This window comes from Lepisma saccharinum, chromosome 1, assembly GCF_977018435.1.
Source record: "Lepisma saccharinum chromosome 1, izLepSacc3.1, whole genome shotgun sequence".
Classification (NCBI taxonomy): Eukaryota; Metazoa; Arthropoda; class Insecta; order Zygentoma; family Lepismatidae; genus Lepisma; species Lepisma saccharinum.
This window is the reverse complement of record NC_139229.1, coordinates 175,797,337-175,815,519: the sequence shown is the minus strand read 5'-3', so window position 1 is coordinate 175,815,519 and position 18,183 is coordinate 175,797,337. Positions and strand designations below refer to the sequence as shown.

The following is an 18,183-nucleotide window of genomic DNA, read 5'->3' as shown; positions in this document are numbered from 1 at the left end:
CCTGTGAACAGTGTCAAATAATAAAAATAATAACAAGGCTTAAGTGAGAAACTTTGGACCGGAAACCGAGTGAAGAAGAATGAAGAAACAACTAAAGAAAGATGTATGGAGCATAATAGATGTCCTGTAACAAGCGTGAATATTCTGTAAGGGTGTGTACATTGATTTCAAATAATCTTCTGCCTGATGGATGGATAGTTAGTGGGGGGGGGGGGAGGTTTTCTTAAATTGCGACAGTGAGTCTTGTGACAATGAAAATACCCTCACAGGTAGTATTCATAGAACCCGACTTTCACTGAATTATTAACATCAATTAGAACTGATTGCTGGGCGAGATTCAGTGTTCATATCGGTGGAGAGGAACTCCAAGACAGAAGAAAATAGGTCAACAGTTATATCCTATGTATTTTACACATTATCTTAGATTGTTCCCTTCTATGAGGCCTGTTGATTTTGACAACAATGCATAAGTAAGAAAAATACACTTGTCATGAACAAAAATTCATTCTGAACTGAATAGCAGTTACTGCGTGGCAACGAGTATCAAATGGAGAATCGAGTTTACAAGATACGACTACATGTGCCTAAGCGATCCAAAAATAAAGCAAAGGTCTACATAATTGGGACAAAATAATGTGTAGTAACAACTCTTGACAATACGTATGGTATCTTCCGGTGTCCTGTAATGGTATTAACTAACTAATAACACACACACACACACACATAGACACAAACAATACGGACAAACTACTCCTGCTATACTACTAGCAATAATGCTTGAGTAGAGAGGTTTGCCAGCGTGAGAACCCCTAAGCCATCGATATTGGCGGGCAGTAGTATCGTAAGCATAATCGCATTCTTGTCGTACCCTCCGAACGTCTGTCTCATTGCCTTGTCTGTGATTACATATACTCTTCATCTCTTAGTTTCTCACATACTGTTTTACGTCTTTAAGTGTACGAGCAAGTCGCGGTGTAATCCAGTCTCTCGCCTTGTACAGTTATAAAACAAAGGATTCGCTATTGCAAAACTGTTTTTGTAACTGATATCTTTCTATCCGTTGGCGAAAAACAGAAAATAATGTAAGCATTCAAACCATGGCGTATTTCCTGACAGTTATACCTTCAATTTGTCAAAGTTGAAATATACTTGGCATCGAAAGGATAGTAATCGCGGCGATTACTTTAATTTGCAACTCAACCCATTGAAGTAATAGGAAATATAGGTAGATATCTATTCCGTCACAGTCCGTGGAAGACTGCTTTGATGGGAATTCTACATAATGAAAAATCCTTTTAATTTTTGCAAGTTGAACAAGGCGCTCCGCAGTTATGCATAAATGAATGCATAAGCAATTCAGAGAACGAAATGGATTTTGGTTGCGGGAAATATTTTCGTAGATACTTTAGTCCTAAAAATGTTAGTCTGGACCAATATGAAAATGTTGGGGGGAAAATTTAAAACAGGGGACGGGGTAAATCTCGACTTGTCATGATATTGTAGACGTCAACCATTCTGAGTGAACGGCTTTCTTACAGGGTAAAACTTTTATTACATCAGAGTTCCTCTACATCCGGACCTTCACATCATTATACCGCGTCGAGGTTCTCCTGAAAATGTGTTATTTTAGTTTGCCCCAGCAATTTTCATTAACAAATACAAACATGCATACTCTCATGTAAATATTTGGCGTGTAAATGTGATAAGTGTTTCGTCAATAAGTTGACGACCGTCTCCTTCACCAGTTCAGAAGCAGTGCATATTTTTTCGCTGCAGTTTTCATCCAACCAACGTCATTAAAATCAAATTAATATTGAATTATCAGTTTTCAATATATAAATATAGTCATCGATTTCCCATTTAGCATTTACTGAATTTTTCAGTGATCAAAATGCAACATGACAAATTTATTTAATGATGTTGTCCTGATGAAACTACAAAGATTCATTAAATCCAGTGGTGACAACTATAATTGTATATTTGTCACGAAGCCTGATAGAATTCAACTTTTAGATTATGTCACAAGTTATTAATTAATATATATTTTAAAGGGTACACATTAATTACTGCACAAAGATAAAAAATTGGAAAGGGTATTTACGAGTAAAAATTTCTGGGATCGGAGCATTGACTTTTGGAAAATGAATTTACCAGGCCACAGTCTCACTATATGACACTGCTTCTCGAAGTTATTAGAAATGGTGCATTATCCTCGTGCTTCGGCTGGTAATTGAATCGAGGATAACGGGCTTGGTCTTCGTAACCAGGTGGGGAGGTATTACCTATATTTTAGTTGCGGGAAAACTGAGACTTTGTCAATTTTTTTGGATCTTGCACTTAACATTTCTCACCTCACTAACAAATGAGAAAATTGTTTTATGTTACAGTTACTTATCTGTGTGTTTTAATAATTAAGTAACACAAGTCTGCAAAATTAAACTTATTAATGGTTTCCAAAATCGAAGGATAAAGTTGATGATCACCTATGAGTGTGTTACGCACCCAATAGGCCTAATACTTGTAAATAGTTGCTAGAGTGAAACAGAGATGGCAGCACTAGGCATGTACACAAGAAGATCGCTGTATTATAAATAAATGATAGTGTAAATAGACGTAAAAGTTAATTAGAAAGAAACAATAGTAAAATACAATGTAAGAAAAAAGAAAGGATATAAAGATGACTAACTAATAAAGATACTTGTGAAATTAACAATGTACTCATATGCAAATAGATAAGAAATTTAAAGAAGTGAAAATACCAATATAAATGTGTGTATCCTAACACATCTCTGATCTTGTAGGCTTACTACGATCCCCTTTGTCGAATTTTTGATTACATCAGTGGCGGCGCGTTCCGATCGCTGCACTGACTTGGGAGCGCTTGGCAACCGCAGCACCAAGTTTACACTTGTGGCGCGTTCTAATCGACGCCACAAAGTGGGTTACTAGATTGGACTTGATATTAGTATTGGGAAAAGAAAAGACAAAACTTTCTGGGATTTAGTCGACTCGAATATGGCTTTTTAATAAAGCAAAAGATCTGTGATATAAGAAGATAAGTCCAGATCCAGAAGGAAGTCCCAGCTCGAGTCTAGAAGGAAGTCCGAGTCCCGGAGGAAGTCCAAGTCAAGACCCAGATCCCGTAGGAAGCCCATACAAGTGAATGTGAATGTCAAAATGACGACAAACAAATAAGAACTGTAGCAATTGAAATTTCTGTAAAAGTCCGATTACTTCTGTATGAATATATTCTCATGTGTTCTCAACTATAATCTTCATGTACAAAGAAAGATATAATATAATCGATTAACTATCTCCATTGGTAGGCTTACTGTCTGATTTCATTTCTAACAAGAACCCTACCCTGTAGATATTAGCCGTGGCATAAATATAAAGAACTGCATCCAAGGGAGGTAGCCAGTGAAATTACAAAAAAAATATCCATGACGCACTGCACTGTACGTCAATGAGTAAACTTTGAAAAATATGGGAGTAATTTATTACTTTTGTATTGTCAAGAGTTCTCGAAAATACATTATTTATTTCCAATTCCCTTTGATACCACTTCTTAGTTCACCCAAAACGTGGTTTGCATACTATTTAACACGCCTCTATCGTGTGGATATTGCAATACCCATGTCGTGATGGGACGTTATATCTGTTGTCATTTAACAGCTCTATGTCTTATGAAGCCAGGCAGTCTCGTGGTGAAGTGACCAGCATAGCACTCTACGACAGGTTCGATTCATGGACACACGACTGTATGTCCCATCATCATCTATTTCTTCAGTTCATCATCATTCATACTTATCGTTACGATTACAATGACGCAAACTAACCAAAACAAAGTTATCAGGAAAGTACAGTAGTTTGAATCGACTTTTTACAAAGTACCGCCCCATCCAAAGAAAATAAATCCTATTTTTTTTTGCGTACAAAACTCAGGTAACTTCTAGGAAATTCTTGGGCAATTTGCTGTTTCAAGGAGCGAAATTGGTGCCTAATGAACAAATGCCCCGGGACCATCTTTCCACCAAAAAATCAAACGAAAGAAAGAGGGAGGGAATTCAATATCTGTGAAGGGCACAAATGACCTACTTTTCTAAAAACAAAATTAAATCGATTCCGAACAGCGAAAATGCTTTGATTGCTGTCGGATTCAGTGGAGCTCAAATGCCAGACAAGCCCTTCGTCTTGCCTCGGGAAAGCCTCGGTTTCCGGGAACGGAAAAGAACGTAAAAGCCCGGAACAAGCTTGGCACGCCACTTCTCTTTTACGGAATACACGACCATCGTCAAGCAGTCTTCTTCGCCCCTTGTGCACGCACGAAAGGTATGCACGGTTGCCATATTTCTGCGCGACACCCCCACTTGAAAAGCACAACGAGGGTTTCTCGATTCCTTATATGGCGGGCTCGCCGTTCTTCATTTCGTCGCCTTCTTATTTTTGTCGTTTCGTCGTGCTGGATTTTTCCTTTTGGTAAAGACATTTCCTCTCGCCCCTCTGGAACGCAGACAGACCCGCCGTCTGCATAAACAATGCGGCGAATGCTAAAAACAACTCGTTGAGCGATTCACGAGGAACTTCTGATAGTTAAATTGGAAACGTTTTGCCTCTTTCAATGAACAAAACACTGGAACATATAGTCAGGAGCAAATTGCTGAAAAACGCCCTGAAATCAGAGCATTTTTATCCCACTCTGAAAAACAACTTTGCTTCGTGTAATTCCTGTTGATTTTTACCATAGCCTGACTTTTCTGTTAACAAGGAATATAAATGATTGGGATTTTAGGATGTGTTTTATTAATTTCATAACAATGGCAATTTTCTCCTCATTTTCCAACCGCTAATACCTTCATTTACGTAGTCAATCTGCGAAGTTTTATGATCGATATTGCTGGGACAATACTTTTTACGCGGTAATTCATTACTGGAACTCATTGATACCTTGCCTAACGTCTTTTCTGCCCAGCGTAAAGTTTTCAATCAGATGCCAAAAAGAAAATGTTAAAAACTGCGTGTTGACATCCCATGGAGATACATTATAACTGAACGCAACTCCAACTGGCGGCTGGATTACAGCGAATCAGCGATCAACTTAATTATCTTCGACTGAAATCGGGCATTTTCGAGTCACAAGGTACCGAACGTTGTTCGCGCGACGAAACAAATGAGCGTTGGCTCCACCACATGTTGCCAAACGTATCGTAAAGAGAGAGAGAGTCTTCTCGGGCAACGATATTGCCAGCACCAGAAATCAGCGGGGTGTTAATGGTACAACTGCACACGTGGTCATACACGAGGAAGTTTCACAAGCAAACACGCAAATAGGCAACTGGCAAAAACAGAAGTACGCTTGGCAACGTTGTTTCGGGAGAGCGATGTGATCCCTTTAGCTTTTACTTCGCAACTGAGTTTGTTGACGCCCATCGAGCCACACACCCCCGAAGACGATTGGGGGACAGAAAGGGCCGGAAATATCAGTCAAGGTCAGCCGGCAGTTGGGTTGCGTTCAATATAACGTCTTCCAACAGTTATCGCCGATACAGACGGTTTCGCTGACTCAACGCAAGCGAAAAGAAGCGTTGTCAGCCCCCTTATTCGCCAGATATGGCGCCTACAGAATATTCCTTGGTTTGTAGAGCGATTAATCTAGACGTGACCATATTTCAAATAAGTAGAAATATTTTTACAGGTTTCCGAATTGCAGCCCGGGCAAATTTAGAAATTCTACGACTGTGTCACTAAAAGTAAGGCCATGCGATGTTGCGAATTAAGAGAAAATAAAAGCTGTTTCAGTATGAATGAAAGTTCATAGAACTGCTCTTGCGTGATAGTCCGCCGTGTCAACAACCATGCAAACAGACAGAGCTACTATGTGATTTATCGATATAGCTGAGATAATCAGAAAGGTATACGAAGCACTGGGTGAGTGCTACGTAGTTCTCAATTGATCTCGAGAGTCAACATCATTATCACGTAGCCTATCGCCCGTCCACGTCACAACGCCGGAAACTGACCGAAGCTCCCTCACTGGGTCCACTAAACTCTCTGTATTAGGAAATTATAGATCGATGTAAACCTTCACTCTAATATTTTATTATAAAAACGATTATTTACAATTCCTTGATGGAAAATGTGCATGTCATCTTGACTTTCTTAAAAGTAGGAGGATGGACTACTTGACATTTTCAGATTATTAAATAATGGATAATCTTCTTCACATTTATTTGCCTAGTCAATGTTATACTTTGTTAACTAATGGCAACTGTGTAAATAAATTCTTGACGAAATTCAATAAAGAACAAATACAAACAATGTTTTAGGCTGGATTAATTTATATCCAGACATTATTTTATTATTTCTTCTTGTCCTTTGCCGAAGGAATTACATTATATTTATTGTGTGATATTTACTACAATTGGTTGCTTATCTTTATGCCTTCACGGAGACGTACGTTACTTCAGGTTTTATGGCTTGTTTTATCACTATAAGGTGACTACATATAGGTAGCTCCATAGTCTTTTTGAATAAATAAGTCAGCAATGTATGACTTTGTAATTACGTGCTTTAATACTAGGAATAGAATATATATTCCCCATCAGGCTTGAATCAACTGGGAACATTAAGCACGTTAAAAATTAACAAAAGATAGTCAATAGCATGATTGGCACTGTAAAACACAAACCTTAAAGCTTATTACAGTGTGTCTGAAACTGCTTGGGCTACAAACAAGCACACATTTAGAGGGGAGTCTAGGGGGTCCGGACATCCCCCCCGAAAGATTTACCAAGTCCAAAATTAAATAAACAAATTAGCTGTTTGCTTTTGTATAATATAAAGTTGATTTATTTTCGCAGAACTTACATAAAGATAATGAGTGGATTGTGATTATACAGACCGAGTTGACAGTGTATGCGAAAATTCATGCGTACCTCTACTACTAATAATCCGCACAAAAATAATGATCAAAAACTTTCCTTTTCATCAGCTAGACTTAACAATAATCTTTTAATAATCTTGCTATTCAATAATCCATTAAAATGTTTAGACATCAATTTCTTTGGTAGGATAGCTGTTTTTATGCAAATTTTACTGATTTTAACCAGACGCAAGATACGTAACGAATACATGCTGTTATATATCTTTTCTTTTAAACCTGTTCATGTAATGATAACAATAATGATAAAAACAATGGTTCCACACAAAACTCACCCCACCTAACGCTTATCAATACAATTAAATGTGGATTGGAAGAAACAAATAGAAATTCACTATCTCTATTTGTAAGGTAGCAGGGTTTCACTTTCCGAAATTTGCCGAAATTCTTATATCCTTTGTTGTGGAAGAAATTCTTTATTAGAGACCAAAGCAGTGAAAGATACAATTAAAAATCTTGGGAGTAGTTGGAACCTGGATGAAAGAAGGGGAAAGTAAAAAACGCTGCCTCCCCTCCAACGTGGATGGGAAGGTACAGATGCTCCGCCGTGCACCTCCCCTCCTCCCTTCCCACAAACTTCCTCCTTCGGCCTGATGCTTTTCAATCCCGGCCCTCTCACAGACAGCGCGAGCTGATGCTTCCACACTAATAATAGTCTGTTTCTTTTTATTTTCTTGGCACGGTTTTGCGCCACGGGAAACATGGCAACATGCGATACATAAAAAAGGAAAACAGGAACACGACCTTGCGTATTACTTTTTGAGGTAGGGCAAAACCAATTTACGAAAGACTGATCATCCTTATTCTGCTTGAAGGAAATTAGATAAAATTAAAATCTAGTGCCATATATAAAGATATACCAGTACCTAACGAAGAACGAATTAAAGTTCATGCATATTTGCAAAATTTCCATGAAAATAAAATGCACAGAATTATTACAGTTTGAATGTCAAAATTACAAGGAAACTTTATTGCACAGTTCTAAGACTTGTGTAACAAATTATTTATATGTATGTGTGATTTTCTTATTCAAATACGATTGGCGTTACGACGGTAGAGGTCGCGCGTTAGAATCCCGGCTCTGGAACGGGCGTTCTCTGTGAGTGTCCCTTCATCAATTTCACCATATCATCACTCATACTCATCTTCGCGATTAGCCAAAAGAGGCAGAAATGCCTGTCTCGTTCACGCATCGATTTAGAAACATGCGTCTAGTTCTCGTCTCAACTTCGAAAGGCAACTTCCTGTTTTGTCCCGATTCTCGATACGTATAATATAAACATCATATACAACGTGATACAACACAAAATTTCACATTAAATAGTGCCAGTCCTCGGAAACCTGACAAACAGCACAGGTTCGCTGATGGCACCACGTGTATGCATTTTCTATAAATAATCAGGCAGAAATCCCCTCGGTATGCCTGGATAAAGTATCGGTCTCGTCTCCATTTTACAGAGGTTTGTCTCGTTCTCATCTGGACAAGTCTCGTCTCGTTTCGATTTTACACAAGTCTGTCTCTGTATCATATCAAACTGAAATGTGTACCATACAACATTTATATGAGAGCAACATTAGAAATATTGGTCGACATTTTTACCTTGCCCAGTGCTCAATAGATTACAGTAGGGACATTGCATGATAAAGTACCCCTGAATCTCAATTTTTAAAATTATATATAATTCTGTAATTCTATTCTATCTTGTGAGTAAACAATCTAAAATTGTTATTTGAATAAAAATTCAAGTGTTATACATCATTTAGTTAATAGTAGAAGGTACGATTACTCAACCTTTGTAGCGAACACAATTTTGGAGCTTTGTGACATCTTTCGTTTTTTTGGCCCAATATTTCATTATTGTCTCTTTCCAATGGATCTTGCTGTATTGGAGAAATTATACTAAAATTCGAGTTATATCAATAACGCTACACTTTTTTATTTACTGACCCGTCCCGGCATCAACACACAATGTAAAACCCTCTTATGCTGTCCTGTCAGCCTTGTCCTCTAACGCAGATGGTGTGGGCAACCTCTCCAACCGTCTCCAGGCATAAACTTTGTAGCCATGACAGCAATCTCCTTTACCGACGCTTCGAAACGAAATGATTCGGTTTGGGGCAGCGGAAACCGTTCAAAACTATTCTCCATCTGAAATTTCCCAACGTGGAAACACGTCATCCTCAAAGGTGCGCAGGTAACGCAGTCGTTCACCCTGTCTCTCCGGGGATAAATGGCCGTGTACGCGTCGGCAACCTAATTCAAATGAACCCATCGTTCTCGATTCGATAATGCGATATGCACCGTGGCACCACTGAATCGATCGCCATAACACTATTATGCACGGCTGCCACCTCGATAACATGACAATATTTTGCACACAGAGTTTATTGTGTGTCGGGGAGACACGTAAAGCTTCTCTTCTTGTGTGATGCATCGCACCCACAATTTTCCCCCCAATTTGATTTATTTCCTCCCCCTTTAGGTATAGAATTCGGAGCTAAACGAATTACCGAATTAGCTGCATGTGATGCTTTGGCGCTAAACTTCCACAGATACAAAGAGTTTCTCGGGTCCGATTAAATTTTTCTCCTGAAGCTACATATATAAACGTTGGCATTTTCAATTTGTGTCGCACTGGTATCGCGTAACCCATCTTTGATAATTTCGGTATTTTTCAGCTATCGGTACAACAGACCTCAGCCCAACCCTCTGCATTACAAATTACTTAAAGAAGTGAACTATTCCGCAACTTCCTACACGACCCGAAATTTCCGTACATGGGATTTCTCCCTCCGATATTTATGGCATGCATCCACGCGTTCCGAAAGAACAAAACAATGGGCTAAAGTATACAATATGTTGTTGGCGATGGCCCCAATGGATTAATTTTTATTTCCTCCTCTTGCCATCTGTTCATCTATAATAAAATTTTCACTTACAATGCATTTCTACAAAGACTTTTTATCTTTTGAGTTGTGTACTGACGTCATTTCTCTCCAGGTTATCACAAGAGACGAACATTTTAGAATGAAGAGATAATTAATTATATTGGGAGACAGAGAAAGGGAGGTAAATAAAGAAATAAGATGGGAGTGAGAAAAGGAGGAAAAAAATAACCAGCAAAGGCACAAATATGAAAATACAGACACATGGTAAGATGAAAAGGATGGAGAAAATAAGAAGTTTCAAGGATCGGAAAGGACAATAAGATGGACGATAGTAAAGAGTGAAGGGAAGAATAAGTTTAATTCTCCTTACTGTAAGGGAAAGGGGGGGGGGGCAAGTGAAAACCGTCTGCCTTGTCTCCCAGCATCGATTTGATTTGTTTGTTGTTTTCATTCCAATTTATAGCACAGATATACTAATCAGGATTGAACCTACAGTTTAAAGTGGGATCCGAATCACCGTGTCATGTGCCTCTACCGGGTATCGAACCCGGACCCCTTGATTACAAGTTGGTGTAGTGTTAACGTCGAGGGGGTCCCCTGCAACCACTATCGCATAACGTACTCTGCGCTATCATCAAACATATTGCGTAGTTCTACCAATGTCAGATTTAGGTGCGCTTCTACTCACGGACTAAATAGCCTCCGAAAATCCGATGACAGTCGAAGTTTCTTTATCGCAAATAATGTGCCCGGTAAATCAAAATAGTTAAGATTTCTAAATATTGTACCAAAAGTCTTCGAGTGTTTATCTGCAAACCATCTTTATCTCAAAATATCTTCACGGATTTTATGACGGTTATTCTACACCATATGGCTGTCACAGTTTCGTCACGACTTCTTTTTTAGCAGAGCTCTGTGCCTGTAGTCAATACTTTGAACTTCTTTACCAGGTTATTTTCGATACGTATAGTCTCTGTCTACTTCCAGTAGCCATGTATGCTACTCTTTAACTCTTCACATGCGCTTCCCCTCGTATCAAAATTAAATATGCAAGTACAGCCAAAAGCAAATTGAAAATAAATTTTCCATTGCTACTTTCATTTTTCTTTGTTCTACCCCATGTGTTGATTTAAGGAATGGATTTCTGCTGTTGGTGATGCGAAGCAGGTGTGGTAGTTCTCTGCTTATTTACGTTGTTATTTTATTCACACCGTTGCACAGTAATCCAGAGTGCCAAAAAAATCGGCAAAAATCAGGACCTCGCTATTTGAACCCTAAATCAATACAAATGTGTAAGATTTGCATTTTAAAGGAAGAATCGAGGCTTTGGTTTCACAGAATTGACATGGGATTGATTATTAAGATTCTTATACAAAAAGTATAATTTTTACCTATTTCAACACACACTTGTGACCAGAGTAAACACTTAGAAGATTGAAATACATTCCCATAAATAGATAAAATAATGATTATAACGATTAAATAGTAATAATAATAATGATAATAATTGTGAAAAGTATTGTTGAAATGAATAAATATTTAACGCCTAGAAGGCATTAAATAATATTTATTCACTAGTTCCGATGCCTTTCCTTATCCTTCCTCCTTTAAATGTGGTTTTCATGCGAATGTGAGTTTCTAGGACGTATTTTCCCGGCTAGGTTTTTCAGTTTATCGCTTTTTATTTCTGTCGCTACTTTCTTCAAAGCTGACAATCTTCTTTTGAGAGTGCATAGAATAGAAGAAAAAGCAACTACAAACACCCCATTTTTTAAAAGCTAACTATCATTATTTTTAAGAAATTTATCTTCTATTCGGTGAACATTTTCACACCCTTAAAATACTTTGCTGCAGAACCGCGACACATCAACACTAATATTCTTATCACAATCTTCCGAGATATTGTCAATATTTATAGAATCCAACACTAATGAAACAAATGATTAACTTTATCATTCCCATGTTCATCAAATTTTTGATGATGAATCATTTCGTGGATATCTATGACGCATCACCATTAACCCGTTAGGACACGTGAATGGGTAAGTAACATTAACCCACGCGATTGTGATTTTTTTCTTTTGCAATGAGTGCCTAAGTTCTCAGTGTCTTTCCAGTGAACCCTTCCGAATGTCATGACTTGACCTTGAATCAGCTATGAGGCTTCACTAGTTCCTCTCACAGTGCCGTAGAAACATCGCCTGTGTAAATTTCATGCACACGCACTCCTGCTCAGTTTGGTATTTAAACATGTTATATTTTTCTCATTTTTATTCATTGTGAAATGCAATAAGGGTGTTCAAAATTAATACAATTAATTTAACCAATAAAGGTATTGTTAATCAAATGCTTTAATGTAATTATAATTTTGACTTACGAAGTAATTTTGCTTCTGGGTAATATTTACACATCGCGAGCCTTTGGTAAAACTCTTACGGAGTGTGTTGATGAGAGTTTTGGTGGGTGTTAGGGGATGTTGGGAGCGTTTGAAGAAATCACTGTTACACTACACTACTGCTATATGTATTAAGCATCAGCTGATAGAGAAATCGGAGACCTCCCATCACACAGCGCGCGCACAAGTGACCACGTTTGATTCAGGGTTGTCAGCTGACCCATTAACAGCAGAGCACACGTTCAAACACATAAGCTAAATTTGTCCAAAGCGGCAAAACTTTTCTCCCGTATCGTTTTCACAATACTTTAAAGCATCCTTTGCTTTGGAAATCGTCGCGGAAAATAGCGGCGAAAGCTATGTTAACTCAAGATAACTTTTAAACTTTCAATTAAAAGATAAAAACGCTATATTTTACTTTAATTCAAATATGTGTTGTTTTTTTTCTGTGTATTACTGAGAAGTTGTGAGTCTACCTACGACAATGTTATTGTCCGGTGGGAAAAAATATTGCTACAACAAGTCTTAAAAATAATTACAAAATATCCCAACATATATATCATGTATTTTTAACACAATTATTAGTGTTGACCTAAGCATTTAACCGACACACCACTCACACAAAAAGAAGATACGGAGACAAAATAAAACATAGATTATTTATTAATACAAGGTATACAAAATCTAATATTTTATAAATAATAAATACCTTCGACATCGTCTTGCTCTTTAATGTTTACATTACGGAATTTCTAAGCCTATTATGACAATATTGTAGAGTCTAAAGTTTGTTGTATTATATTATGAATGTACTACTTTTTTTTTAGTCAAGAATCAATACGCAAGATATAGAGGGATGTAAACCAGTCAAAGGGTTAAAATTACCGACTTAACTGGCCAAAAGGGAAACATACCAATTAAAGGACAGCCTAACGATAAATTACAATTTTAAAAGCAAAACAGCAATACAATTTTTTTTCAATAAAATACTATTTGGCATCGAATATGTGTTTCCATACATTACTAAAAATAATCAAGATTAACACGAATACAGCAAAAGTTGTAGGCATGTTAATTTTGATTATTTTTAGTAGAAAAGTTTTATTTATTTATTTAGTTTTAGTACAGCAAATGGTGTAAAGCGTGTTACACAAAGATGATGTGGTACAACATAATAATGAAAAGCACAGAAGAAGAAGAGAACATGGCCTTGAAAACTTAACATTTAAATTTTCAGCATCTACGGAAAGCCAATGCTCAAGATATGGCTTTCATAACTGGGATCTTCGTCAGTACAATAATACGTAGCTATTACTAGATTAGCAAACTGCCACGACTGACCAAAGATAACGTAAAAAAAATACTGATGTATGACCATATGACATGTGAACTTATGTAAGAAACATTGATTGAATTAAGAAGGAACATTAATATTCAGATAGCTAAATTTTCACTAGTTATTCGTTCGAGTAAAAACTTGCTACATCCACTGCGGTAAAATCTGAGAAAAAACCTAGCATAACCCACCTAACAAACAAGCAAATGGAAATGCAAGCATTGTTCCTCGGAGGGGCTAACAAATCAAGAGTGAATGCTGTTAAACAAACAGTTTGCGTTATTTTGGGCAAGTAAAACATGTTACTGGAAATGCTTTAATTAACGGCGAAACACGAAACGCTAATTAAAGCTCCAATCGTCCCTTGAGGTGCATCGCGGCCGAGGGAAACGGCCATAAGAGGCAACCATCATGGCAGATCATGAAACCCAATTACATCCCAGGAGGCAGTTAGGATTTCATCTCGCGCTGCATCCCTCAGCCATCGCCAGTTTACGTGCTCGGCCTAAGAAACCGCATCCCCGGAATCTTAACGCTGACCGTAAACACGATGGCAATTATTCCATCTTCGCTTTATTATAAACAAAGACAAAGACGTTTAACGGACGCTAGGCCAGAAAATATTGCGATTCTCGTCATTAACATTTAATAACATTGCCATTATGAGAGTTAATTCAGGCAGTATTACGAAAGGTTCGTTAACGATTTAAGGGCGTGGGACGTTTTTCGAAATGGAAAATCCTTTCTTTATGAACATATTAAATTTTCTTGTCTTGTGAACACGCCTAAGTCGCCCTGACATTATTGATTTTAAAAGAAAACATGCCTTATTCAAAAGCAAATAAAAATGCTTTCCTTGTCCACGCATTCCATTCCACATGCAATCGATTTACGCATTCTGAAGTGTTCGATTCTATACCCAGGGGAGGCACAGTGGTTCGGATTCCACTTAAAACAGTAGGTCCAGTCCCGATTAGCCTTTCTGTGCATAAAGTGGACTTAAAAACTCGAAGCATCAATAAATGATTAATACTACAAAATAAGAATTAAATATAACATTTAAAAGAAACGTAAAATATACAGGGTGTACATAAAGTCCGTTAACACTTTCAAAAAATTGTTGTGAAGAAACTATATTCATTACTAAGTGGCATACTACATTAGTTGAACGAGTAAACTCGTATTTCTTTTTTATTGCAGGTGTTCCCTTTAGTTCCATTTCTCGCCGCTACATGGTGGCAAATTCAAGATAGCTCTTTCTGGAGTTTAGAAGGCTTTTTGTGTGCTACACTATGAAAAACAAAGAGTGCTACAGATTTCCAACGGAAATTTAGGAGCAAATACAATAAATGTTTTAAAGTGTTACCGGACTTTATGCACAACCTGTATATTTAAAATGTATATCATACAAGTAATTTCTGAGGAGGTGAGAAACGACAGTGACGAAACAGCCTTACATTACGAAAATAATCCTGTGTTGTCCAATCTGTATCTCTAGTGCGTAACACAGAGTTTCGATCAACCTGTTTTTACAGTACGCTGGCTCAACTCCAATTACTATCACTTTCTTCCTCATAGTTAGGTTCCATTTGAGAAGACATGTGCACGCTACTCTGAGGGCACCTTTGAGAAAGTTCCTACTCATCTGTGTATTCATCCACTCCAAGCATACGCTGAAACCACACTGTGCGCAATACCAGTCCTAGCTTCCGCTGCAACAGCTCTTTATGGCTATATCCTTCTCAGTGACACCTACCGCAAGATGATCTGCTTCTATTTTTTTTCCATCGGGTCATTCCGTGTGAAATCGCCCAATTTTATGGGAAGTGGTTGGTCGACTATTTTGTTACTTATTTAATACTTTCACTATAGGTACCCTTATTAGTAACTTAAACATATTTTTTTTATCTGCCGCCATCTTGGATTTATGCTTGCTTTTCTTTGCCGCAGCAAGCAAAAATAAGAGTTTGCAAGGGTTTAGAATAAAAGGCTACTGCGTGGGTTCTATTAAAGATAAAAAGTTATGCTATTCACTGTCTTCAAGCAGAGGCCCTAACCTTTCAGAAAGTGTATATACACAAAAGATAACACTTAGGTAACTGTACTTTTACAGGCACTGAAGTTAGTCACCAAAAGGAGGAACATTTGCTGATCTTAAAGGCCTGTAAAATTTAAAGGGCTTAAAACTAAAGGTTGTCGGTTTTTTTTTACAAGAACTATGTTTGGAAAGGTTTTGAGAAATGATGAAATGGAGACCATGTTCAAAGCACGTCATGGCCATTTGTCACTCCTAAATTGTAAAATTTCAAGGTCAAATATCTCAAATTTAGGGGGGGGGGGACTGACAAAAATGTACCATGGATAGTCCTACTAGTACTTAGTAAAAGTATTTAGCTATATATGCTGTTGCAAATTTTAGTAATCTGATTGGTGTGCTTGCTCCACCATGTTCCAAACAAAGGGCCACAAATTTGTCTTTCTCAGTCTTCGTCCACACTCTGTTCTCTTGTAACCTGCAGCTTCATTACTCCTCTTCCAAACATCATATGCACCAGTGAGTGACTTTGCAGTGCTGAGATCTCAATCACAGCAATATCATGAGCAACATCAGTTATCCATAGCATGTCTGTCTTAAAAAATGTCCACCAGCTTACGAATATCTTACATAGTGGTGAAGAACGAAGTTACAAGTTAACTTGAGATTTTCCGTCCTTTCTTCTTCAGCGGAATCTCCCTCTCGTGTAGAACTCATTTCGCTGCAGCTAATCATCTCCTCAGGCGGGGAGCATTCAGCGCTCGTTACATGAGGAGATCTCCGCAGACGCCTAAGTGAAACGAATCCTTCCATGCGGTTTCCGTTTATTTGTTCTCAAGAGCTCTGCATTCTGCTCAACGTACAGCCTCTCTTGCCGCTACCTGCATTAGTGCTGGTCGATGTCTGGCAGGGAACAGCGCTTTGTTTTATCTTCCTGTATTATTGTTGCTCGTCGATTTGGAAACCAAGGATGAAAACGGTAATCGACACAGCCGAAAGATGTCTTCATGTAATTGAGTTTGTCGCCCATAGGTGTTCTCAACAGCGTGGCCTAGAAAGATAATATTCATTTATATTTATTTTTACGTCTAACTTCTAACGTTCAATCGCAACGATGAAAGCAAATAATAAACAACTGATGACCTATATATGAGAATAGAAAAGAAATTAACAGCAGTTCTTTATACGGAAATCGAATTCAGAACCTTTGGCTTCCAGTACGATACGTTTTCGAAACACGAGGGCCGGGGAGATATGGAATTTGAAATAGTAATTTAGTCTAAATTCGTTAGAAAAAATGAAGAAATCAACACTTGCACTTCCCTTATTAACATTTAAGTAGTGTAGGCATTTTGAAAATATTTTTGTATTAAATCACGAAAATAAAAATAAAACATTTGCTTGTAAATAAACATAATCATATTATGCACGATAAAATAGCTTCAGGAACCTAAATGAGTTTCGAAAGTGTTAGTACACCAGGCTTTTAAAATAAAAGCAAATACTACAAAAAAAGGGTTCACCACCAATATGCACAAACTGTGATAGGTGTTAACCACCATTTTAGAACCTATAAAGCACTCACAGTTGGTCTAATTTTCTATTTTTATCTTCCTTGCCTGTGTCTACTGTGATCCAAACATTGTCAAACCCGCTAATTATCGAAAAGTATCGTTTAAGTGCACCATCTGTTACCATATGAATCGATTTTCCCCAGTCCACACCATAGGCAAGATTTTTAATAATTTGTTATCAAGTTTCCTAGCTCCACTGCCGGGAATATACGAAAACAAGGGAAACAGGGATTAAACTACCGTAATGTATCATAAGCACCCGGGAATGTTCTTGCGTTCGAAGCTCAGTAAAACCACAAGACCACAGCAGAAACTGGAGCCAGGCAGGGAAGTCTGAATCCTGGCACCCTTGCGTGTCTCCGCGCCTATTGAATCAAGTGCTCTTTTCGACGAGGAGTGAAATTTCTGGTATGCCTTCAAGATCACCAGCTTCAAGTGGGAAACGTGACACAATGTTTAACGGGGTCAAGGTTGCCTGTATTTGCACGCAAACCATTACGTTTTTTTTTTTTTTTAAAGATGGAAGGGGCGAAGTTCGTTTTCAGACACCACATTATGCACAAATAGGTAAATCCACTCCAGGCATAAAATTTAAATTGGGTTTCGTTCCACTACTGAAGAAAATCGGACATTGTATACACGGCGAGTCTGCAATTATTAACAGACTAATAGTTTCCAAACGGAATAAATTATATAAACTAACAAGGTCCTCAAGTCTCCCTCTAGAAATTTAAATATGCAAATGGTAGAGTCACGGGTTGTCGGATAGGTCTCTTAATTTGAGTCAAATTTTAAATGGAATTAATTTTACTTGGTGTGAGACAGCGTATTCGAGGAAATTTCGAAATATTCACGTCAGTTATATTCTTTTAAAAATAATTCGAATGATGCAGACTTTTAGAGTTCTTTCGAGTTTAATCTCATGATGTTTATTTGTACGCTATTGTAATTCTTCTCATATGCTGTACAATTTTTTGCGAAAAATTAACGTTGAGTTATCTGCTGTACTGTTGC

General features: G+C 37.7%; 1 protein-coding gene across 4 annotated transcripts in view; it reads right to left on the bottom strand.

Moving 5' to 3' along the window:
* Window positions 1–18,183, bottom strand: part of msi (RNA-binding protein musashi) — a 531,937-nt gene that overhangs the window by 208,646 nt on the left and 305,108 nt on the right. The window lies entirely within an intron of this gene.